Genomic DNA, 24966 nt, shown 5'->3' with positions numbered 1-24966 from the left:
AACTGCGCAGCAAAAATGTAATATCAACCAACCACCTGCATTATGACCTCATCTTCCCTTTTAGAGGGGACCTGAGTCAAAGTTTAATGAGGTTTTAAGAGATTTATCATTTTAATTTAGGCTTTTTTAGTTCACATGGTGCACATATCTAAATAAATTCCTTCTCAGAAACAAACTGAAATGAAGACGCTGAACGCTGTGCATTGAGTTTACTCTAAGAATAAAAAATGAATAGGGGTTTATGGGAAAAACTGACTGAAAAGATGATGCAATAGTGGATCCAAAAGGTTTCATCTGTGGAAAAGACAACCATCATTGTAGCCACACACCATAGATCTTGTCTTTTTATGACTCTTCATCATTTCTTCACAGTTACTCCAACAGTTGGAGTTGGTTGTTGATGCTCTGTGTGCTTGGAGACAGTAAGGTACAGTACAAACACAATGCACAGAGGGTACGATGTGTAGGGATCAACAGGGGACCAAAAGCAAGCTTTTGTCCAAAGGGCCTCTCGAGGTTAATCCTGATGTGGTGCCACATCAGCAGTTTTGAAACTATCAGGAAATTTTGCTTTAGAGCTTCTACCAGTCTTTAATATTGTGGCTTCAGGAGCAGATTGCAAAAGCAACAGGAAACTGGTCGATGAGAAACTTGTGTAGGTCTCATAGGAGATACCAGTAATGGCTCTGTGTTAAGGAGGCTGGCTGTGGTTAGACTTAGTGTGACTGTGGCCTCTTACCATAGGTTCTACCTAAGCTGAATGCTCTGTGTGTATAGGCCTGGCGTTATCAGAATTACTGAGTACTACATAACAAAGGGAGTGTTTGGAGAATGGGTATGCGCTGTATTGTTGTAAATGAGTGTGACTGAGAGGTTAGATACCATATGGCAATGAAGTCATCTGGCCTGGCCCTTCTCTGGAAGCCCCACCCAAGCCCCAGCAAGAGACTGAGGGTGCAGAGACTGAGGAGAGAGCAATTTTTAATCGATTATGATAACTACCATCTAAATCAAGTCCCCTCCGCTCTCCTTTCCTCCCCTGCTGCACTCCTTCTCCACTCCCTCACCTCTCCCACTCATTTATTCCACCCCACCCCAGGGTATTCTGCTGTCTTGGCAGAACACTGGAGAAAGCCACCTGCAAACCCCCACCTTATTCAGACAAATTTACACACACACACGAATGCACAATGCACATGCACAAAAATGCATCTCTCTCAATCAGTCATACACACAAGACAAAACACACAGACACTGCAACATGCAATTTGTGTGTGTGTGTGTGTGTGTGTGTGTGTGTGTGTGTTTCCACATACACTATGTGCTGTTGCCTCTTGAGAGGTTCTTAACTCTATTCCAAGATGTGGAGTTGTACACGTGTATAGCTTTTATCAGCACATCAGAGCCAGGGTATATGCTACTTTTTTTCTTTATAATAATTCCCTTCCTTCAAGCTGATAACCCATCTGACACGCTTTCAGACACACAAACAAGTGCAGCAGCTAACTCTGGCTACGACATGAGAAACACATCTGAAACTGCCCTCTACACAGAAAAACAACCAGGGCTCCAACACGGGATTTTCCATCGTAAATTACCTCCTTTCTCAATGGCCATCCTCCTTCCCTTTTCTTATTCCTCTCTGCTCTATCCCATTAACTGTGTTTTTCTTCTACACTCCTTTTCATGTTCACTTTCTGCTTTCTCTTGCTCTCGCCCATCCAAATAGGTACCGATGGAAGCCTGCATTTAAGATTATCTCTAAGCTGTCTAGCAAGGTCTGCTTTACCATTTACAGAGTGCAGAGGAATGTAATCTGATTATACTAATATATGTACCTGCAGGTGTCTAAGGCAGAAGATCTACAATGTAAGAAGATGGCTGTTGATTTGATTCTCAACATCCAATCCAAGTTTTACATTACATGTATCAAGAGGACAGAGATATAATCCAGAGTCGTGTCTCATGATCCAGTAATAATCCAAACTGTGATAAGCACCGTGCCACAGCTGCATTAGTCCTCCTCTACTGTCCCCGTGATAAATGTTCCAAATCCGATATGGCCAAGTTATGAGAAAAATTAATATTACACTTTCCATGGTTTGAAATGTTTTAATTCCACGTTGTCATTACTTGCAGGACCTGTATCTCTGTCTGATGAACCAGAAGGGGCTGTGCTGACAGGAACAGCTCAGACAACCTCGTAAATGGTCACGTTGATTTGCCATGGGTCATGAGAATGAACCAAAGTCAATTTAGCAAAAGACAGAATGACAGAGCTTAGCGGGCTTTCGCTGAGCCGCCAGCTCTGTGTAGTGTGCATAGCACAGTGTCGCAGGGTGCACTCCTGACACGCCTGTGTTTGACTGATTATAAACCAGCGGTCACTGGGTAGTCTCACTGCTCTCTTTACTGCTTGGGACAGACACATGAGTTGGTGGATGGGCTTGTTTAGAGGAGTTATAGCTCATCCTGGCTGTCTGCCCCGTCTGAATGGGCGCCCAGGTTAGTGGAGCTGTTTACAATAGACAGAGGTGCACCTTTATTGTGTTTACTCTTGGTTCATCTGAAGTATGTGTCCATGCACACATAGGTATGGTTGAAAACTCATCAAATGAATAGTTTATAGTTCATCTTGGATGGGTGTTTTGCTGTCAGAGCAGGTGGTGTTTGACTGTGCATGTGTGTGTGAATTTACAGTAGCATTACTGGTTAGCCTGTTTTAAGAGGCAAGCCTTATAGATTAGATTAGACTGAAGGGCAAAAAGCCAAAAGTTAAAATAGAACAAATAAAATAGTTAACAGACTGCAAGTAATGTTTTGTTATAACACATTATTACAGTAGTGTCATTTATTGATCAATCAATCATATTTTGTATTATTTGTTAAAGCTGCACTGATCAATATTTCACTGTGGATCAAATGACTGTAATCAGACTCATAATTTGTTTTATTGGCCAATTATTGAAGCAGACAAAGAATGTGTCTTGGTATTAGCTTCTCAAATGTAACAAATAAGAATAAAATAAGAAAAGAATGGGACAAGACAAATAACATTAATCACATCAAATGCAACAATGAAAAACAAGTGTGAAACAAATTGGAATTCCCCAAATAAAATAAAATCAAAGAGATTATTTACATGTTTTCACTCATTGTTTTGGGTTTGCAGAACACAAACGTAACTGCGGACTTCGTTTAAAGCTCTTTTCATTACTAAAGCTCTAATAAACTGATACTTTCTGCCCAAACAGCCGGACCGACAGTTAGAGACTAGCTGGAGACCAGAGTGGAGCATTTATCAAGCCAGATATTTTTCTTTATATGCCTTAGCTATATCTTGGTGGAGTTAAAGACACAGCTAAAAGAAAAGTGACTCTTCATCAGGTGGCCAGAAACAGGTTACAAAGTTTTTAACCTCCTGAGGTTGTGCAGAACAAAACACACACAAAGTCAAAGCATAAGTTTATCATTGCCATCTAACTGTCTTGTCCTGTGGGTCTGGATCCACACACAGTATAGCCAGAGGGCAGGGACTCGGGGGAGGAAGCAGGTTTCATCAGTCTGTGTGCTCCTTAGGTCTGTATCCCACAGGGCAGAGGGGAATGTACTGAAATGGCTGTGGCTCAGAGCAGAAGATAATACCATAGTGACTCCAACACTCCTATTGAAGCATCTGCTAATATCATTGAGACTGGGCCCCGGTCCGAATCCAAGACTTGCAGGAGGGCCGAGGCTTTGTTCAGGGAAATCTGGAGGAGATTTCCCTGATAGGAATGTCAGGCCTGCAGTCTTTTCTCCGTTGTTTTTTGTTCTTTTGGTAGTCTGTACCACTGCTGCTTTTCAAATGTGTTACAGCGAGTAAGTATGTGAGGATGGATCTGTTGTGATGATGAGAGCTGTTGTAGAAGCTTAGTGATCGCTCTGTGAACTGGAGCAGTTGCAACCACAGAAAAACCACATGAGACTAGAAGTAGTGACGCAAGATGCACACCAGAGCAAAGCCTGGGAAACTGTGTCACTGAAAGTGCAGCAGTGCATCTTACATCCTCTTCAAGTCTCTTTGTGCAATGTATTAAAACGTTTAGATATTTATGTTCAATAATGCCAGCAAGTTACAGATTTTATGTCCGGAGACAGTGATCCCTGTGTTTGAAAAAATCTTATTTTGTACTCTCATTTCAATTCACTGTATATTACACAGTGTGTAATAATTTTTAATTACTAAGCAAAATAACACACATATATATTTAAGTGTTAGGAGCATTTTCTTTTAGTCACTGCAGCAGTGATTATTTATTTTTGTCCAGATGGCCTGCAGGATGTTGCAAGTGTGGACTTTTTTATTAAAAGCAGGAGGATGTAACCACAGGAATATTGGAATTTAAGGCAGCTTGATTAAATTGCTTGATTTGTTAGATGATTCAACCATAAACTCTGGCTTAACAATATTAGTTCACAGTGTAAAAAGGAGGTTATTGTAAAGATTTACAGAGAAAACCTTTGAGTGAACAGGTTGGTTCATGGTTGGTTCATACAGTTTATTGACAGCTATGCAGTTCAGGTAATTATCCTGTATTGCCTGTATTGGAGGTGTAGTTTTATAAGCTGAAAACTCCAAAAAGAAAGCTTCTGTGACAGTTCACAAAACAGAACTATGATGTATTTTCTTTGGGAGCTACACATGACTGTGAGTCAACACTGAAACTGGCAGGATTTGGAAATACCACAAACTCTGGTAAACTCTGGTCTTATCATTATTGCCTGTAAGTATGCATGAGAAACAAGGCGTTTAGGGTCTTTTCACCGTTTTGTGGCAAATTTCCTCAATTTTCTTGTCTACTTCATGATCATATTTAGTATTGTCCATGCTTAAGATGGACTAAGATGCAGGTGGAGGAATGCTGATCTCAGCCTTTGACCTTTCCTGACATGATGATCGTAACAGGGTGTGTTGATGTGTATACGTGTTTTCTGAGTAATGTGTGGTCAAGATATTTATGCTTACACTCTGTAAACGAAATTTAAGGAAGTAAGAAGTTTGATGTTTAGATTATGAATTGTGCAAACAAAATATGTCAGCATTTGTGTCATTCAACAGAAGCTGCATTATGCAACAATACAATGAGTTGTAATATTTGGGCATTAACATAAAACATATGTCATTTGAGATGATGCTACTTATCGGTTAAAACAATAAAAAATAGTTACATTTAAATGTGTAGATATAAACGTATAAAGATTGGATGTTGGAGAAGTGTAATAAAGATCAGTTACATTGAACCGACAAGCTGCTGCTCATGAGCAGATGATGCACAGTGGTTGATGTTGGGGAATGATTGTGGTGTATAGTAACCAAAGCATTGTTGTGCTATGGAAATATAAAACTTTTGGGGATAACTTCAGGAGTTATGATGATAGGCTATTTGGATCATTATCGTTAGTTATGGCTGTTGGTTTAGAACTAAAACTAACTACATTACATTTCTCTGGGAATGGCCTGGTGGCAAAGCAGTTTTCTGGGTTTGGGGTCAGAGTTAGGGTGTACAATCTTTTGAGTTCTATAAAAATATATAAAAACTTTGTCATGATTTGGAATTAAATTACCCCTTAGTTTTCTTTGTTTCCTCCAGATTGGATATTTCCTGATTGTAACTAATCATTTCAAAAAAAAAAAAAAAAAAAACATGGCCTAGATTTTTCTGTGATGTCGAATTTTAGACCAATTCTTGTCAAAGGTTCTTGAGACAATTGTTCTCTACCATTTTACTACCATTTTTGGACAAGAATGGTATTTTAAAAAAATTTCAATCTGGTTTTAAGTCTCGCCATAAATGGTTTCTGTCTTATCTGTCTGATAGGAGTTTCTCTGTATATCCTGATGGATTTTTCTCCATGACTGCTTCCCTTGTTTCTGGTGTTCCCCAAAGACCTATTTTTGGCCCTGTCTTATTTTCTTTGTATCTTACGGCTTTGGGGGTCCATTATTAGGACAAATGATCTTTCTTTCCATTTACAGTATACTATATGCCAATGCTATTTAAAGATACTTACCTGTGAGTGGAAAGAGTGTCTCTTTTTAGTCCCTGCTTAAATGCCTGAGGGACAACAGAATGTAGTTGTCACAGGAATTTCTTGACATTACCGAGGATAAAGCTGAATGTATATGTATGTACGTGTTGATACCCTATTTTAAAATCTCATGGTAAAAATGCTTTTCATAACTCTCACATTTTCTATGGTTTGATGATTTGGAAAAACCAATCCATGCCTTTATCAGTGCTAGGATTTTCCCAAAACCTAAGCTTCAGTTAGTCCAAAATGCGGCTGCTTGTCTTCTTACTGTTACTTAGAAACATGACCTTATACCGCTGGTTTTGTTTTCTCTTCACTGCTTCCCTGTATGACAATGGATTGTTATTTGTTTCTAAGGCTTTAAACTATTTAGCATATAAATATATATTAGAGATTTTACATTTTCACACCCCAGTCAGATCCCTTAGATCTTCCAACTAATTTTTACTTGACGCACCATGATCCAGACTTAAGCATTGGGGCTTTTGCAATAGCTGCACCCAGTCTCTGGAATAACCTGCCATTACACCTGCATTTTACACTCTTCTTAAGACATACTTATTTACACAGGCTTTTTATATGGATTCTAACTGAGACATTTCTGTATAGTTTATGTCATTCATTTTATTTTATATATATATATATATATTTTTTTTTTTTTTTTTTTAATAATTGTATTGTTTTGTCTTTTCCGAAGCTTTTAGTTAGATATATCTGTTATTTGCTATATAAAGTTTAACTTCACTACTTTTGATCATGTTTGGCTGGGATGCAGTCAATCTCTGTTTTTGTGGGTGATTTCATCATTAAGAGTGATGCAACTCAGGTTCAGAAAATAAACACAGTGTTTTTTTTTTTTCTGTTCCTTAACTGGAACAGGCAGAAAATTCCTATCAGAAACATAAAAAGGGCATGTAAGATTTTGTATGAGTGTGTGTGGCATGTATATCAGTGTGTGAGGGCATGGGTGTGTGTTTGCCTGTGAGAGGCCCAGTGAGTGGGAGAGTCAGGCTCTGCTGGGACTCACAGCTGCTTCATGGTGCTGTTCCAGGAAGAGCTGCTGGACTTGTTAGTGTTTACTGGCAGTCAGTTTGTGTGTGTCTGTGTGTCTTTGCATCAGCGTGTTAGGCTGGGTGTTGGTCCACTCTTGCTCACCATTCGTGTTCCCCTCCTCTGCTACCCTTACACTCCTCTCGTCCTTAAAAATTGGCTCGAGCCATGACAATCACTACAGTCAAGTGATTGTCTCTATAGTTTTATTTACCTATTGCTCAGTGGTTATTAAAATCATCTGTCATCTGACATTATTACATATATATTAGCTCGGTCCAACTCCTTATTGGCACTATATAATATTTACATTGATAGAAATGATCAGTTGCTTTACAAATGTTCCCCCAAAACTTTGAGATCTCCATTGTAATACACAGTACATGACCAGTCAAAAACACCTCAGTTTTTATTGACATTTAAGCAATTCATGTCCAGTTAAAAACTTTAGGTGCTCTAAGTGGCAAGCCAGACCTATTCAGGAGTTTATTTTAAACAGGATAATGAGGCAAAAATATTTCCAGGCTGTGTAGGAACAGGATGATCATCTTCAAATGATGAAAAGTTCATCAGTCAGCAGTGTGTGCAAAGAAACCCGCATATACCCAACCTGGCTTTGTACTGACTGTCCTGCCAGCTGCAAACAGTAGGATGGAGGAGCTTAAACTATTTGGCCCAGAAGTGCAAATTGTGGTCTTATTCTCAGCTGTATGTTCAGTAGAAAACATACAAAAGGTATAAAACCAAAAACATTCATCTACAAACTTGTTCTACTCAGAGTATATTACGCTGACAGAGACAAAGTAAATACTACAAGGAATATACTGTATGTCTACAGTTATGAATCTGTCATGACATTGTAAGTCCCCTCCAGTTACTGCTCAGCCCCTCATGGGTCTCGTCACACTTTGAAAGGCCAGAAGAACAGACTAAACATGGTGAGACTGGCCTTTCTCCTCACTAAGCTCAGAGGTGTCTGGCCCAGGTGCAGATGGACTTGAATGGTGTAATATGTGTATATGAGTTTGAGTATGCGCCTGCTTCCTCCAGGTGATTTGGTTGGGGGGGGGGGTATGATACCTAACAGGACATGATGTCAGTTGGAAGTCTGACTGTTCAGTGTGTGTGAGGGGTTTGCCGTGGTGCTGGTTCCTGTGGAATGTTGAAAGTTTCTCTTCACTTACCGTCCTTATTTTCACTGGGTCTCATGTTCAAAGGAATTTCCCCTGAAAACCCTCTGCCTAGCACAAAAACCACAAGACTTGTGTGCGTGTGTGTGTGTGGTGTGTTTGTGTGTGTGGGGGAGACTGTTAGTGTCTAAATTGGTAAGCGGTCATTCGCATACTATATGTATGTGGGGATGTTATTGTCTTTCTATCCTTTGGAGGACTTAACATTGCCATCAGGACAGAAAAATGAGGAAACTCCACTACAGTACAGACATTCTTCAATTCATTGTGTAAGGCAGGAGCTAAAACAACTTAAATAAAATGTATTTGATGGTGAGTATAACCAACATTTTACATTGTAAAATGTTGGTTATACTCACCATCAAATACCATATTGAAATCGCCATATTGAACCTACAGAGCATTCACTCTGCCTGGCTTTACAGATCTTCATAGATTTATATATTCATTATATTATTTAGCTGTCTGGTCCATTAATTTGCTGTGCCAGTTCACTTTCACCAACCCCATTATAAACTGCTCTCCAGTCATCAAACAGCAGACAGACACAGTTAGAGACTAGCTGTTGAACACAGTGGATTATTTAGCAGCTAAAGAGCTAAGATATTTCACTCAGAAGTTGGTAGAGGATGAAACCCAAATAAAGTCAACTGAGAGTGAATATTATGTTTATATTTGCCAGGTGACCAGAAACATGACTGCAAGTAAATGCTAACATTGCCCTGTAACTGCTAGATGTGTAAATCACCAATGGTCTGCTAACATGTTGAACTGAAAAGGTGATGACAGGTCAGTGCTGTGTTGACAACTTGTTTCTGCTGCTACCAAGTGGGCAGGAAAATCAGTTATTGCACATTTAACTATAGGGTTTAAATGATAAGTCCGGTGGGTCTTATTGTCATAGTTCTGGTCAACTGTTGACATTAAGGCATGCAGCAGCACCAATGAAAAGAAGACCAGTGAGGCAAAAACACCATAATACCGATTTCAAACGAACCACCAAGGTTAGCAAAACGTTTTGGAGGAGAAAGTGAGGGCAAACGTTGTTATTGTTTCATTGTCTCATCATAAGAGACCAATCTAGTTCAGCTTTGACACTACTGCACTTCCAGACTTTATTATCAACCTCTGTTTTTTCCACTTTCAGTTTCATGTTCACTAAAATGGTTTTGGTAATGTGGCTAGACTCATAACCTAACATCATGTTGTCTATTTGCAATCTTAGCAGTTAATGTGGTGACTACAGTGATATTGCAGCTGATAGAAACAATGGCCAAAACTAATACATAAGCAAAGTTATAATTCCTGATTAAAATAAACAGCTCCTTGACTACTTATTCTTTCCTCATCTCTTACTGGCATTTGGTTCTGGGCAGGTAGTGTACAGTAGGTTAGGTCTGAAAGCAGCTGCTGTTCCTGCTGGAAACAATGCTGATGAGAGCGCTGAGACTGAACCAAAACAATAAAGTCATGGAAATCCAAACACTGAGCTGAAAGATGCTGAAAAGCCCTGCAGAGTTGAGAGGAACTGCATAGTCCTGTTGTGGGTTTATGATTACAAGCAACTCTTTTACACATATAGTCCTTTTGTTAATATAAATGATTTGTGTTGCTTCAAGGTTGAAAGTGAATTTTTAGTGTACTAAAGTGCAGGGTAATAAAGAACCTCAAAAGAATAGTAATACAAACATATTTCTGTGTGTGCATTTCAGTGCATGCTTTCACACTTGCATACGAATGTACAGTATATGTGTGCATATATTGGTACTGGTGTGTATATAGGCGGTAGAGATTACATGGAGATAAGAGCAGCCAAAGTGGCTGCAGGAGTTCTGCATGGACCTCGGCAAGGGAAGCAAAAGGAAATGGGTCCAAAGGCCAGACTCAGCTGTGTGTATATATTCTGCAGGGATCTGAAAGTGGCCGTGTAGCCATCCTCCCCTGCTTCCCACCGCTCACTCCCTCGTTCCCTCCCTCCTTCACTCTGTTGGCCAGCGCCACTCTGTGTGTCTCAGGGCAGATTTCTCCCACAGTTGGGAGTGCTGGGTTGTGTGGCGGCCTGTTTATACTGGAGCGTGGACTTCCTAGTGGCAGCCTGCACCTATCTAAACATCCCCCCGGCCGCTGCTCTGTGTTCCCGGCCTCGTACAGCCCACCACCCCTCACCCCCGACCCCTCTGCCTCCACCCGCCTCATCCCCACCCAACTCGCCCTGCCCCTCTCCCTACACCCTCTTTCTGCAATATCGCTCCATCACTGCGGGCCCTCTCGTCATCCCTAGCCAATGTCGAACTCTTCCTTTTTTCTAAGACCCTCTTTCACATCCTAACTTTTCCTACACTGCCTTCCTCCTTCTGCTCCCTTCCATCTTTCTCGTTGTGCTATTTCTTCCATTGCTGGTTTTTCTCATGATTCAGTTTCTCTTGCACTTTGACCCAGGATTTTTTCTTGCTGTGGAGGGGAAAAAGCAGGACAGATTGGATATAGGATGAAATGGAAAATGTTTGCTCCAAATTTCATGGCGAGCCAGCCAATATGTGTGAAGATATTTCCCATATAACCAAAAAAGTCAAATGTCAGTGGCAATAAAGGAAAAGGCTTGGGTACAAAACAAGTCTACACCTAATTCCTCTGTGCCAGTCTAGTAAACAAACATAGATATACGGCATTTAACTGGTAGACCAACCGACCAACATATTGATTAAGATTACTTTCCCCATAACTTCACCAATACTGCAGTTATTTTCTGAAACCCAGCTGTTTAGATTTGAACAATTACCATCCTCTCTCACACACACACAAAACATACACACACGGACAAATTGCTATTGCAGAAAACCACAGCTCTGAGGGGAAGATTTTTCTTTAACACCACATCAATTTTGTCTAATAATCATATACTTATCAGTTGTTTATAGTATCACTATCTGATTCACACACCCACACAAGCACATACACACATCAGACAAATAATACACCTCCCCTCTGTTTGTTTATGTGTACAATTATCAGCTCCTGTCCAAAAGAGCAGCAGCAGGATATCTGGTGTAACACAATAGCAGGGTCTGTTCCCTGGGGAGCACAACACTTGCTGAGAATGCTGCATCATAGTGTGTTTACAGTATGTGCGCAGACAACTGATTTCATTCCCACCTTCTCCACCTTCTTCATTGGTGAGTCTTTATCTTGGTCACGGTTCTACGCCGTTGAAGAATGAGATCTCTCAGGGGATCCCTTCAGCCCATTTTGGTCTGCTTGGTGGATTTGAGCAGTGGTGATTGAATGATTTGTTCTGGTGTAGCCTGTCTGAGGTGAAATATGTGGGATGCAATGACTAGGAAATCTCCAGGGATGAGAGTGCATGTTCATGTTCGCCCTGGGTGAAGAATGTGTGAGTAGAGTGTGGATGAAGTTGGGAGTGTGAAGTATGAAGGTTCGGCGAAAGCAGGGCCAGAGAAAGCTCCAGTGAAAGCGCGCCCCTGTTGACAGATGAATTGCTCTAATTAGAAATCCATAACATCCTGCCACATGGCTGCCTTATCCCCAGCACACTTCCTGCTCTGGGCCAGGCTGACGACAGCCAGCCCTGCTCCTTCCGTCACTCCAAGTGAGGGAACGAATCGAAAAACGAGTGTGGGTGTCTCCTCCAGCACATGCCCCAGGCGCAAGTCCTATCTGTCAGTCTCCCCTTGTCTTCGTCCATAAGTGAGCGTATGTCAGTGTGTGTGTGTGTGTGTGTGTGTGTGTGTGTGTGTGTGTGTGTGTGTGTGTGTGTGTGTGTGTGTGTGTGTGAAAATGTGTGTGTCTTCACAGCCTTTTGTGTCTGGAGTCTTGCTCAGCTGGCTGGCTCTCTGTCTCTATCACTTCCTCTGTTTTTGCCACTCTCAATCACTGCTGCTCTTTCTGTCTGCTTGGCCATCTCCCCTTCCATTCCTCCCTCCTCCTCCCAGGTGTCAGGATGGGGGGCATGAGTTGAGGGAGTCCAGAAACCCACACAGGGAAATACGGACGATAAGAGAAGTTGCAGGCCTGACTCATCTACGAGGAGGCAGGAGCAGCAGTGCCAGCTTGGTGGATACACAGCAGGCCAGGAGACAATCTCCTGTGCACATTAAACAAGACATAACAGAGATACATGACCCATCATAAACATTATGTAAAACTTAATGGCCCTCCTGAATGTTCTCCTTCATATTATTACTGTAGATTAACAACTCTGGAGTATAATGGATGATGTAGCTGTTAATCTTCAGCTGATGAGAGGTGTTTGTCATAAGACAGTGTTAATCGGTAAGCTCTTATAGGTAAGTGCTAGCGCTAAGAAAACAAAACCATAAGGTGTCTTAGTGGGGGGTCTGTTGCTGCAGTCTGCCTAAACAGCTTCATTGCATTTTGTGTGTAATACTTCTAGAGGCATGCAGCATTAGTCTTCCACCACAAATGTAGTTGCTCTTAAGGATGTTTTATTGATGGTGAAAATGTCACCTCAGGTACAGGTCCTGTATCTTGACACCTTAACAATGGTTCATAAGGCCGACAGGGATGGTGACACCATTAACTCTTTTGGTATTTTTCAACTACCAACACATCACTAGGATGGAAACATGTTTACTGTAATTTCTGAACCTGGCATACAGAAAATGTAATGTAATGTAAAACATCCATCCATCCATCATCTATACCCGCTTATTCCTATTTAGGGTCACTTGGATCTGCTGGAACCCATTCCAGCTCTTTGTACTTGATTTGTTTAAATATATTTACATGACAGGAGAAGAGTAAATGAAGTGCCAGCTAACCCTGATGTATTATGTTTAATGTATACTGCTGTTACCTACAGTACGATTACACAGGATTATACTTCTACAAAGATACAACCTATCTAAAACTTTTCCAAATTAGAGGCCATATTTTACATAAAGGAAATAAGTATACTGTATGTCAGTCAAGCCCAGTCAAGCCCAAGTTTTTTTTATAAATTTCATTCCTTGTTTCTCACTGCTTTTGTTTTAGCTTTAAGTAAAAAAAATTGAATATATTTACTCAATTGTTCCTTAAATGACTTCAGTACACATTTTGTCAGTACACATCACATTGCTAGGTAACATATAGTATAAAAGTTCACAGTACATATACACAGGCAAGTATTTGAGCATAAAGGTTTCTGTAGATCTGCTGGTACAGTTAGTGTGCATATACGTATTGTTGATCTGAAGCAAAATCCAGACACATTTTAGGGGGTGGTTTCTGGTTGAGTGAAGCAAGAGAGAGGCAATATGCCAGCTTTTGCACTGCAGCCAGAGATTTAAACATTTTCCAAATTTCTGGTATTTCCACTCAGTGTCATTCTGCACAAATTGAAAATGCACATAAAAACAGGTGGCTGGAAATGTACCTAATTACAGCTTCTAAGTCAGTCATACTCTGGTGTAAGGTTTGCATTGTTTTCAGGCTCTTCAAACTGTTCAGTGACCTCTTGTGCCCTGTGAATACAGACTGTCATCTTGGAGCAAAAAGACTCAGACTGGTTAGAAACTTTCCAAAGGATGGAAGTAATCACTGAGAATGGTATTGTGTTTGTTGGCATTTTTCATGCCCTCTGAGGGGAAGATTAGACCAGAACCAGAACAGAAGAATTAACCCCACCTGCTTTCAATACAACTTTCATCCATTGTTTTATACTGGAACTTTCTATATTGCAAGGTATAACCAGCAAGTAATGGGTAGATTTAAAAATCAAATGTCATGCCACAAAAAATGGAGTTGAGCCTTTTTTTTATAGCCTCATTGGTTTTTTTTTTTTTGTGCCTGAATTGATGGAATTTCAAAACATACACCAACACACACACACGCTGATGTAAAATACAGCAGCACCAGACATGCACATTCACAGAGACCAGGCTGTCAAACACACTTACAGTGTTGCAGTAAGCGACCCACTATGGTCTGTGCAGATTTGACCGCTACTATTGTCTTTATTCCTTTTGTCTTCTCAGTGACCCTCACTTACACACTCATGCTCACAAACATGCCTCAGCACACACACCCAAAGACATGAGCTTACAAACACAATCTTAGTGCATGCATCCACATAGACACATACACAGACACATATACTTTTGGATTCATGTTTAAAGTATGCAGTGTTGTATGTGTGTGTGTCTGTCAAGAAAAGTAATAGGACGGGGGGAAACAGGCAATGCAGAAGGGAAAAGTGGGACAAGAGAGAGTCAGGGAGAGAGAGGGTTGAGCCACAGAACAACTCTGCTGCGAGCAGCTGTGGCACTCCCAGATTTCCCCCTGATTGCTTTCAGCTGGTACTTGAACCCTGGGCCTTTTGGGTTTTGGAGGCCAGCCCAGACCCCACAATCCCCCCAGCACCCCATCCAGCTGCCTGACCCCTCCCTGACCCCGCGCCGAGGATAGGAAAATACGAGCCGTGCCAAGCCAGAGAGACTCTTTTATTTTGCCTGTTGGCATGCTGCCGGTGACCAGGGCTTACATAATGGGAAACATAGCAGGACCCAGGAGAAAGCAGCCCCTGCCCCCCTTTCTCTTTTTCCTTACCAATCGATCCTCCCCTCTCTCCCCCATTTCTTTTCTCCTCTTCTTCATTTCTTTTCCCATTCCTCTCCATTCTCGCCCCCACTTTCCCCATCCTCTTCCTTCCCCAGTGCACTCTGCCTCCCCTCCTGTTTGTGATATATCTTTTTGGACCCACTCGCCTGGGCACATTTATTACAGACAGCCTCGACACAATCCTGAAGCCGAGCCACCAGCAACACAACAGCCCAGTGTGCATGCACAGACGCACTCAAATACACAGGCACACACACGTGTGGGCGTGTGTTTGCATACTCTGAAGCATTTACAGCTTGTGTTGTGCGTCCTTGTGTAGAACTTTAATGGACGTGTGTACATGTGGTAATATAATGTAACTTCCACATAAAGACATACTGAAGAGCAATATATTACTTTAAATAATAGTAATTGAATGTTTTTACCACTTATTTTATGCCTTCAGTGTGGTTATGAGATGTCTTGAGGTTTTTGTTTTGCTATATTTTAGCTCACTAAAGCAAATTCCTACCAACCACAGTGAAATTGCAATTAAGCAATGAATCTTGAATCCTGAATGAATCAGTTTTCTTTCAATTGAAAAGAAACATGATGCTATGTTTGGTGTTAGTGTGTTGTTGCTAATGCAAAATCTACTTGTCTTTGGTAAAGAGGTGTCAGATGCAAGGGCTCATGTCTGAATAACTGCTGATGTGCACCAGTTTTCCTTTCTCCTTGCTTTTGTTTTAGTTAGCACACTTTGGCATCACACGTCATGTCTGTGTCCACTTATTGAATTTTCTTTTATGACTCTCATTATAAGAATTCACTTGGAGATACGAAACAGTACATTAGAGAAGAACACTTGGTTATATTAGTGTTTAGTTTTCTGTCTGAACTAAAAATGGAAGAGCATGGCAGCCTGTCAAACATCTGAACTGCCAAGTAACCTTTCCACTCATGTTAGCCCTTTATTTGATATAGTCCACTGGGAGCCAATTTGGAGGTGATCATAAACCAATTAGTTGTTTCTTAGGATGACATCACCAGACCACAGTGCTTGAGTTTAGTGAAGTCTAGACCAGTTCACCACAGCTCAGGCAGACACCACAGAAATAGGTGGCCCTGTGTCTGCTTTGTGTAACCCCCAAAACAAGAGTGCAGAGATTATTAGTTCTGTTTTAGTTTGAATCACACTTGATTGGGAAACATTACAGTACAGATGGTTGAAACAGCTCAGTGGGTAAATGCATGTGAATGACTTTTGATTGAAGGATAATTCCAATTTTTTACAACTTGGTCATTATTCTTTAATATGTTATGGTTCATTTCATGTTTTGTGTTTTTTCTATCTGTCATGATAGCACAAAATGAATTGTCTGCATCAGGAATATTGTTAATAAGAGGTCAGGTAGGGCGAGGGGCCAGTATAATAATCAGTCATTTTGTTTCACCATGGTTGTTATGTTAGGTGCTATCATTTTCAGTTTACACACAAGCTGTGGAAGCTGCAACAGTCAGGAGGTAATATTAGTCTCATCAAAATGTAAGCACTCACGTGGGTGACACGGTGGGACTGTGGTCACCTTGCAGCAAGAAGCTTTAATTCAGCTTGTCCAGAATCTTTCTGTGCGGATTCTTTCTGTTTTCTCCAGGTACTTGACTTAAAACCAGGGATTCATTTTTGCCGTAACATGATCTGTTTTTGGCTGCTTGTGTTCCAGCACTTATACCTCTGATATGGTAGCGTACCTCACTGGTATAATATATATACATTAGTTTACACACCAATTTCAAGCAATTTCATTTTCTGTTTTAGACACAAGTGATGAAGTAAAAAGCTCAGTGGGTACTTAGACCTCTGGCCAAAGGACAGACAAGTGCACAGACATATGCAGTAAAACCTATAACAGGGAGGACATGGCTGTGGTGTGGGGTGTTTTAGATAACCAGACATTAAAGCTATTAATATTTTAGAAAGCTATATGTGTGTTACTCTTTACTATGAATTGTTAAGTAATACTGTGTATATGTTAGACCTGCTGAGAAATGAATTGCTGACTGCCAGTGCTTCAGGTCCCACAGTTAAGTGGTGATGTGGGCATGTCAGATGGACATTGTTGTGTGTTGTGTAGAGTAGCTTACAATGATTTGAAATTATTTCCCTGACATTTATATCATAAATATTATTCAAAGTTGAGGCAAGTAAGCCCCACAGCCTAGCAGGTGGGCATTAGAGTATGTAACATGTTAGTTTCAGCACTGTCTAGTGCACATGCTCTGGGACATGTACCCACCTCGTCACCCCACAGCACTTAAGTGCACTTGGCATTATATCACCTTCGGATTTACAAATTAAGCACTGCTGAAAACTACTCACACATCTGTATCATCCATGCTTTTTGTTTACATTCTATTAATGTAGCTAGACTCAGTCCTGCCAATTGATTGGACAGCTGTTTCTCCAACCTCAATGATCATTTGATCATTTGATGCCTTGTGCTCTCTGTCAGACTTCGTGGTTTTTTTCTTGTCCACAAATCCCATAAACAGACCAAAACCAACATTAATTTATTAACAAAAGTTGTGTATGCATCTGAAGACTACATTGTTCCTTCAATTTATTCATTACCATGGACTGTCCATGGGCACTTTAGCTTTTTAGCTTTTTTTTTTTTTTTTTTTTTTGACTTTCCACATAGTATCCTCCTGCCGTACAGTAGCCTATATACTGAGGAGAAGACTAAATCTAGAGCTGAATGCAGTCCCCTACTGTACAATCCAACAAAAGCCTTTTTAAATGTCAGTTGTTTTTTTTTAAAGTGTACGCCTTCCTTAAGTAGGAAAGAATGAAGCTGGGGCTGAGAGCCACAGACAGGCCTAGGAAGTCAGGATGTATTAAGAGACCAACTAACACATTGTTGGTTTTGGTCTTTTCAATGGATTATTTGACACTAACAGAAGATATAGAATATCGCCAACTATATCCTCTGAACTTAGTGAGTTGCATGTTATTAATACCAGTAGGAATTATAGTCAACGCTATGGCCTAAGTAGTAATAAACTGGAATTATCCTTTAAGGGAACCATTAATCCACACTGTCACACCTACCAATGAGCTCCTTATACCTTATACTCCAGGTTTTTCGTTTGCTCCTCTTCTCCATCACCTTCTCTTCACCCTCGTCTCTTCATCATCTCAGTCTCCATCTTTTTCTCTCTTTATGTCTACAACAAATCCTCATTCCTGGGAAGGTCTCAATAGAGCGGGATAAGATTAAGTCATGGACGAGTGTTGAGGGAAAATGCTGACCTCTTCTCCTCCCTTTTGCTCGGTCTTTCATTTTTCAGTCTCTCTTTCTTGGCTCTTTTCTCTCCTTGGTGCTCCTTTATTCTTGCTCTCCCGTGTACCCCCCAGCCTTCCAGATTGTAATAATAGTAATAATGATAATAATGGTGATGGGCCTTGTGACGGTGATGTAAAGAAACATAATATTAGAATAACAAACATACTCTCTAACCAATGGCCATCAGTTGACCTCTGTGAATGTGAGTGTGTATGTACGTGTGAGCACACACTTTCTCGAGCTTCTGAAACCCAATTTTTCATATATGTGTGTGTGTGTGTGTGAGACAGAGAGAGAGAAAGAGTGGACGAGAAAGAAGAGATAGAGGAAGACAGTGAGGGAGAGGGAGTTTGCTGGCATGCTGTATATACGGTCACTTCCTCTCCAGTTTAAACAGAGCAGGCTGTGCTGGCAACCTCCGCTCCCCACTCCAAATGGTTTGCATCATGTTTAAACCCCCCTGCCACCACCCCTCCCTCTCTCCTTGCTCTCTCTTTCTCTTTCTCTCTTCCTTTCTCTATAAATCATCAAAATCACAAACTTTATGTGTTTTTAAAAAAAAACGACATCCCTTAGATTTTTCCCTCTAGAAGGGCATAAGAAAAAGCTATAAAATGGCTCTGGATCTCTTTCCACTTCAAACACCCACCCCCACCTCTCTCCATCCCTCCCGCTCTCAGCCAGCCTCTCATCACCCCTGTGTCCTGGTCATGGTGCTCTCATATCTGGCTGGGTGGACTCCTCAATATCAGACAGGCTCCACATAAGTAGAACGCCACATAAGGGGCTGCTGGTGGTCTCGGAAGGCCAATTATCTCCACTGACAAATCTCTTTAGCCTCCCATTTTTGAATCAAGTCCCCTGAGATAAGTCACTAAAGGCCTAGGTGGCACACCAATGGCCTAATTTAAAGGAATTCACTGATATAAGATAATGTCTGACAACAAGATAAAAACATATTTGGGACTGCCCTACCAGCTGCTAACAATCCAAGTTGACATTTCCTGATTAAAAAAAAACAAAAAAAAACCTTTAGCAGTTGTTGCAATAATGGCTAAGTAAATTCATTCTTGACCTTTACATCAAAGTGTTTTACTTACTAGGTTTCTGGAGTTTTTGACCAAGTAATCAGGAGAAATTTTCGTTGTGAACAATGGCCAACTTTCAGAAAATCTGTAGCTTTTTTTCTCACTTCCTATTAAATCTAGACCTAGCACTACCACAGAGAAAGTGGTAGTGAAAACAACCTCATATGGAGGCATATTATCAGCTAACAGCTGCAGTTGTCCAACACTGTCTATCCTGGATCCATTCACACACGAAGCTCTGCTGTGTTCACAGCTCCATTCTCAATCAGTGAATTTTATTCTGAAGAAAACAGATGTGAAGCATAAAAGCTGCAGATTGTAGTTACACAAGAAATACATTTCTGTGCTTATGCATAAGTAGTCAGTGTAACAACTGCATTGATTAAAAAAAAAAAAAAAAATTGATCCTTTAAAGGCATACGAAACAAAAAGCATGGCTAAAGTGCGGCTGAGGTTGGCAAGAAGTTGTGGTTGAGGTTTTGGCAAATAAAGCCTCTGACTTTGCCACTGGGATTCATGTCCCATCTCCTTTCATCTCCTCCATCTCCACTTTTTTTTACCTCGAGAACATTTTTTTCCCTTAACATTACCCAGTCAATTTTGGATACATAAATTTAACTGTGTTGGCCCCTTGTGCTTGAAGGATTAAAGTCTCATCGATGTCCTGCTGTACTGAGTACACCATGGGTATATATTCTGCTTGTACATCACTGTAGCAAAGGGAGGATCTTAACAACTGGAGGTCAGTCAAACAAGATTTCCAGCTAGGGTTAAGTTGCACTTTAATCATAGGATTGGCAGATACCAGCGTTCTCATATGAGTCACTTGTCGAATGTTTATATGGACTACACTGGAAGGAAATGACTAGAGATCTGTTTTGACATTTAAGTTTGAAGATTTGTTATGTTATTTACTTATTTACCCTATTAGTAAACACATCATTTCAAAGTTTAAATCTTGTCCACCAGCCTGGTATACAAGCACACGCAATGTCTTTATCATATTGAGTTTGATGGACTTGATATGCTTATACCTAATGGTCTGCACCTCTCTGAATGTGCACTCAGAGAAATAGAAATTAGATGAGGTTTTTAAAATCAGAAGTGAGTAGCATAACCACAGTTAAGGGAGCCAAAATTTGTGGTTGACTGCATGCGGTTTTGTGTGCCAAGAGGATCAAATGTTCCTCAGTGAAAAAAGTCAGATTCAACTTATCTATTCATTGTGCATTCAGCGAGTCGATGTGTTGCTTTGATTTTTTTTCTCTTTGTGTGTTTACATTAAGTTTGCTGAGAGGCTAATATTTTGTTGTGCGCTTGGCTGTGTGTGTGTCTACATATCAAACATACCTGTGTTCGTGTGTGTGCTGGCACCAGCTAAGTCATAGTGCTTTGCTGTCCCTGCACAGACCCTTTGCTATCTTTAGTCATATAGGGGATCTCTCCAAAGCCTGAGGAGATTATAAATCAACCAATATATTTTGAATATCTGCTGCCTGGCACACACATAAATGCACTGATACACTCACATATATTCAAATAGACAAAGAACACTTATGCATAGAGTTGACTACATGGGTGGGCACACATTACTGCCAGCTCTGGTGGTGGAGCTGATAAAACAAGCCCTCAGAGCTGAAGATGAAGGGAAAGAGAGGCAATGTGGGGACAACCACCATTAAACTAAAACACACGCACACACACACACATGCCTTGGGTCTTGGCTCTCTGTTCTGTCTGAGCAGATCACATTTCAACATCTCACCTCTAGATAAGAATGTTTATCAAAGGCTTTAAGTGTTTCTACTGAGCCCAGGTTTGTGCTCAAATGTCACTATAGCACAAGTTCTTCAGCTCCTCACAAGCCTCTGATCCATTACAAATGGCATCATTCTGCAAATAAGCAAAACATAATCTATTCATTTGGAATCAATTCACAGCAATAAATTACAAAGGGAATTACCCTTTTGAGTCGTGGTGGTAGCTATGAGAGGAAGACGAAGCGCTCATTTCCATTTCAAACAAGCTGTGTTGCCCTGCAGCCGTTATCTTCACTGACTGAACATGTTCCTCACGCAGCAAACTGGACCTGGATCAAAACAAGTCTTTGATTAACACCATCCAAGGCCCAGGACTTCAGCTACTGACGACCAAAGAAACCACAGACCAAAGGTTGGGACCAGGTGCAGGAGGGAAAAGGTATGACCTGTGTGTGTGTGTGTGTGTGTGTGTCTGTCTGTCTGTCTGTCTGTCTGTCTGTCTGTCTGTCTGTCTGTCTGTCTGTCTGTCAGTCAGTCAGTCAGTCAGTCAGTCAGTCAGTCAGTCAGTCAGTCAGTCAGTCAGTCAGTCAGTCAGTCAGTCAGTCAGTCAGTCAGTCAGTCAGTCAGTCAGTCAGTCAGTCAGTCAGTGTTTGGGCTTGTACAAGGGGAACTGTGTAGGTTGTAATGAAAGAGAACTAAAGCAAGGAGGGGAAAAAGTTTCTAAAAGTCAGTGAGTGAAAGGTACATATCAGTGGAAAAATCACTGATGGAGATAGTGTTGTGGGTCAATGATTCCCTCTGTCTCAAATGGATGAATTAAAATAACATATCAATGAAAACAAAACAAGCACAAAGTCTGTGATTATATACAGTGGTTTTTCTAAAACACCACAGAGTTGGTTCATTAATTCACCAAATATCAATTTGCTTCCTTCTACATAAATTATTTCCACTGGTAAATTTATAAAACATACATGAACACTGCTAACAGTAGAATCTTTTAGTACAGCAAACCTTCCAGAAAACTTAACATTTCTGCAAAACCTGCAACATGTTTTACTCTGAAAGTGCCACATATCTCCTGAAAAGTCTTGCTAGATCCAACGTGTTGCCAATTAAATCACTTAATTACTTCACCTTGTCCAAACATGTCGAAACAGTCAAGCCAAGTACGCACATTCACCCAACACAGTATTAATATAAAACATTCATACCTGAAAAGGCATGCATTTTAGAGAACCTAAACACATGCACAAAATTTCCTCAGATGTTTATGATGACTGAGGAGGGGAAATTCTCCAACAAGGGTCATGTAGTTGTTGAATAAGCAGTAGTGGCTTGATTTTCAGGAGCTTTGCTGTTTTGTCTACTTGTACTAAATATTTAACAAGAAAATTTCATTATTTTTCCACCTCTAGTTACTTTAAACAAACAGCATCACTCATCCCTATATAATCAATCCAAAAAAGAAAATCCTCTTAAAATATATACCCTTCATGAATATGAATGCAAATATATACTCTAATCTTTTTTTAACTTATGATTTAGAGTTGCACTGCAAAAAAATGAACAAAGCTTCCTATTCATATGTCAGTGAAACAGATGCTGTAAGATAAACACTGTCATACCTGCATCCAGTGTTTGATATTTTAAAGATAGCATGCACATACTAGCAGATTAGCTTGCTAGTGATGCTGCTTACCAGGCCCTCCTGTCAGTCACATGACCCTCACCTAACAGGTGGTAACAGCCCCTAGTCTCTCCCACCTGGGAAAAGGAAGCAAGGAAGTGTTTCCCCAAAGGCTATGTGCTCCCTCTACTGAAGACCTCAAGCATTTACTTTCAGTACTGCAGTAGACTGAAAAAATTATGAAACATTAAAACATAAAAACATAATTATAATGCACGGTAGGAGTTTAACTTCTGCTGTATTTACTGAATGTCATATCCTTTTTATTCCTTTATTTTATGCCCTTTTTATTTTTTAATGCACTCCTGTTGTCCCTGTCTCTTTTCTTGCTTTCATATACACTGATTTATGTTTTTCTTCATTTGTGGTTAACAGGCTGGTGCAGTTTGTTATATTTTGATGGGTGACTTTTACTCGCAACGACAGACGGGTGGCATGTGGGAGCACATCAGTGGAAACTGTGCCTTAAATAAGTCAAGTGGCAATAAAAAAAGCGAACAGAATATACACAAACAGACACACACCTCTGTATTTTTGCAGCATGGTAATAATAATGCACATAGATCTAAAGTCAGTGCCTGTTTTGTGTATCATCTGTGGTTCAGTTGTGGTGACAGGCTTTGTATGACAATTATACCCTTGGTGCAGTTGAGTCAAATGACAGTCTTACTTTAATTAGACAGTTAAATGGAAGTTTGTGCTCACATTGCTCATGACTCCTTACTGATAAAATTGAATGCAATGTGTCCAGAAACCACACTAATAATAGCATGTCCCATTATTTTACAGTAAGAGACTGAGGTCATTTTTATGGATGCTGATCCCCACAGCAGTGACTGAGGCAAAGGGTTAGTTAGTTTGATGTGTTTATCACACAGCCTCATGTCTGAGTGTGAGTGACTCAGGGCAAAAGGGCATCAATACCATCAGTGTTTGTATGTAAACTGGGTCACTCGGCCAGAGCTAACTTTCAGTCCACACCAGATCAACCCCCTGAGGTAATAGAAAGCAGCTGACCTGAAACCTCAGAGAACTGAAGGTTACAGCCTTGTGCACTGACTAATGACCTCTTGTTTTCATAGCAAACTGAGTGCCTGGGTGTTACATGTGGCCTCAATAGAACACATTTGTACACACGCAGAGTCAGATGAAAGGAATCTCACCCTCCATTTAACATTAAGTGCTATGAGCTTTGGAGAGTGTTAAAGGTGACGTCAGTTGTCCACTGTCATTGTGAGATGATGCACCATGTGCAGTCACTGGCATTTTTAGGTGCGGCTTCCCACTCTGCAGTCAGATGTTTGACTTGTGATACAAATACACTTAGAAAACATACTGTACTGTACATTTCTGTGTAAGGCTTTGCGTCTATCGCTATAGAGGAAGTGTTATCATTTCATCAGTTCTGCACTCTTTATCCCTTATCTTTGGATGAGCAGTTACTGATGCAGCTTGCACTACTTTCTAAAACAAATGTTTTTTTGCTTTTGTATCAGTCGAACTGAAAAGCATTGCTTTCAATTTGGTAAGTTTTGGACAGTCCAGTTAGAGAAGGGTATGTAGATTTTGTGCTCAACACAACACATCACTAGGACTGCAAAATTAGCAAAGATTAGTTACAACCACCTACTTTGTATCTGTTAAAGTATATCGTCTGGGGACAAATTATGTGCCAACCAATATGGTAGCTGTTCAGATACTGCACCATTGATATCTGTTTTGTGGAAGATCATCCAATAGTTGTTGAGATGTGTTCCTAAAAACAAAACCATCAGCCTCAAAGCAGTGTTAGAGGGGATGTCAGGGGGATAATCAAAGCCATTAGGCTCTATCCTCTGGGGATCAAGAATGACTTCCAATCCATACAGTAGATTTTCTGTCTGGACACTCAACACTTAATGCCATACAAAAGTCACACTGTTAACATGACTAACAAAAAGGGTTTTGTGAATGATTGTTCCCAAAATGAATCTCAGGTTTTAGCTGTTAATCCACACATTAATAAAAAATAATAAACGTACCCGCTAAGCAAAAAAGAACTTCAGCTGTGAGTGTTTCTGTGTGTGTCCTAGGCTGAAGCTGGGTCACAAAGAGACTCCCGCAGCCCTCATCTGGCCCTCGTGTGACTACAGGTGCTTCATATTATGGCTCATAAAGCTCAGTGAGAGGGAAAAATTACTGCCACAATTTGTTAGGGAGGGAGGAGGA

At 40.6% G+C, this 24966-nt stretch overlaps 1 long non-coding RNA gene across 1 annotated transcript in view; it reads right to left on the bottom strand.

The window, feature by feature from the left end:
* Positions 1–10569: 10569 nt before the first annotated feature.
* Positions 10570–24966, bottom strand: part of LOC113145274 (uncharacterized) — a 29646-nt gene continuing 15249 nt past the window's right edge. The window contains exon 4 of the long non-coding RNA XR_003297226.1: positions 10570–12417. This is a non-coding gene — a long non-coding RNA (uncharacterized LOC113145274). The remainder of the gene's footprint in view (positions 12418–24966) is intronic.

This window comes from Mastacembelus armatus, chromosome 13 (assembly GCF_900324485.2).
Source record: "Mastacembelus armatus chromosome 13, fMasArm1.2, whole genome shotgun sequence".
NCBI classification, from domain to species: domain Eukaryota; kingdom Metazoa; phylum Chordata; class Actinopteri; order Synbranchiformes; family Mastacembelidae; genus Mastacembelus; species Mastacembelus armatus.
This window is presented reverse-complemented; position numbering and strand designations above follow the sequence as displayed.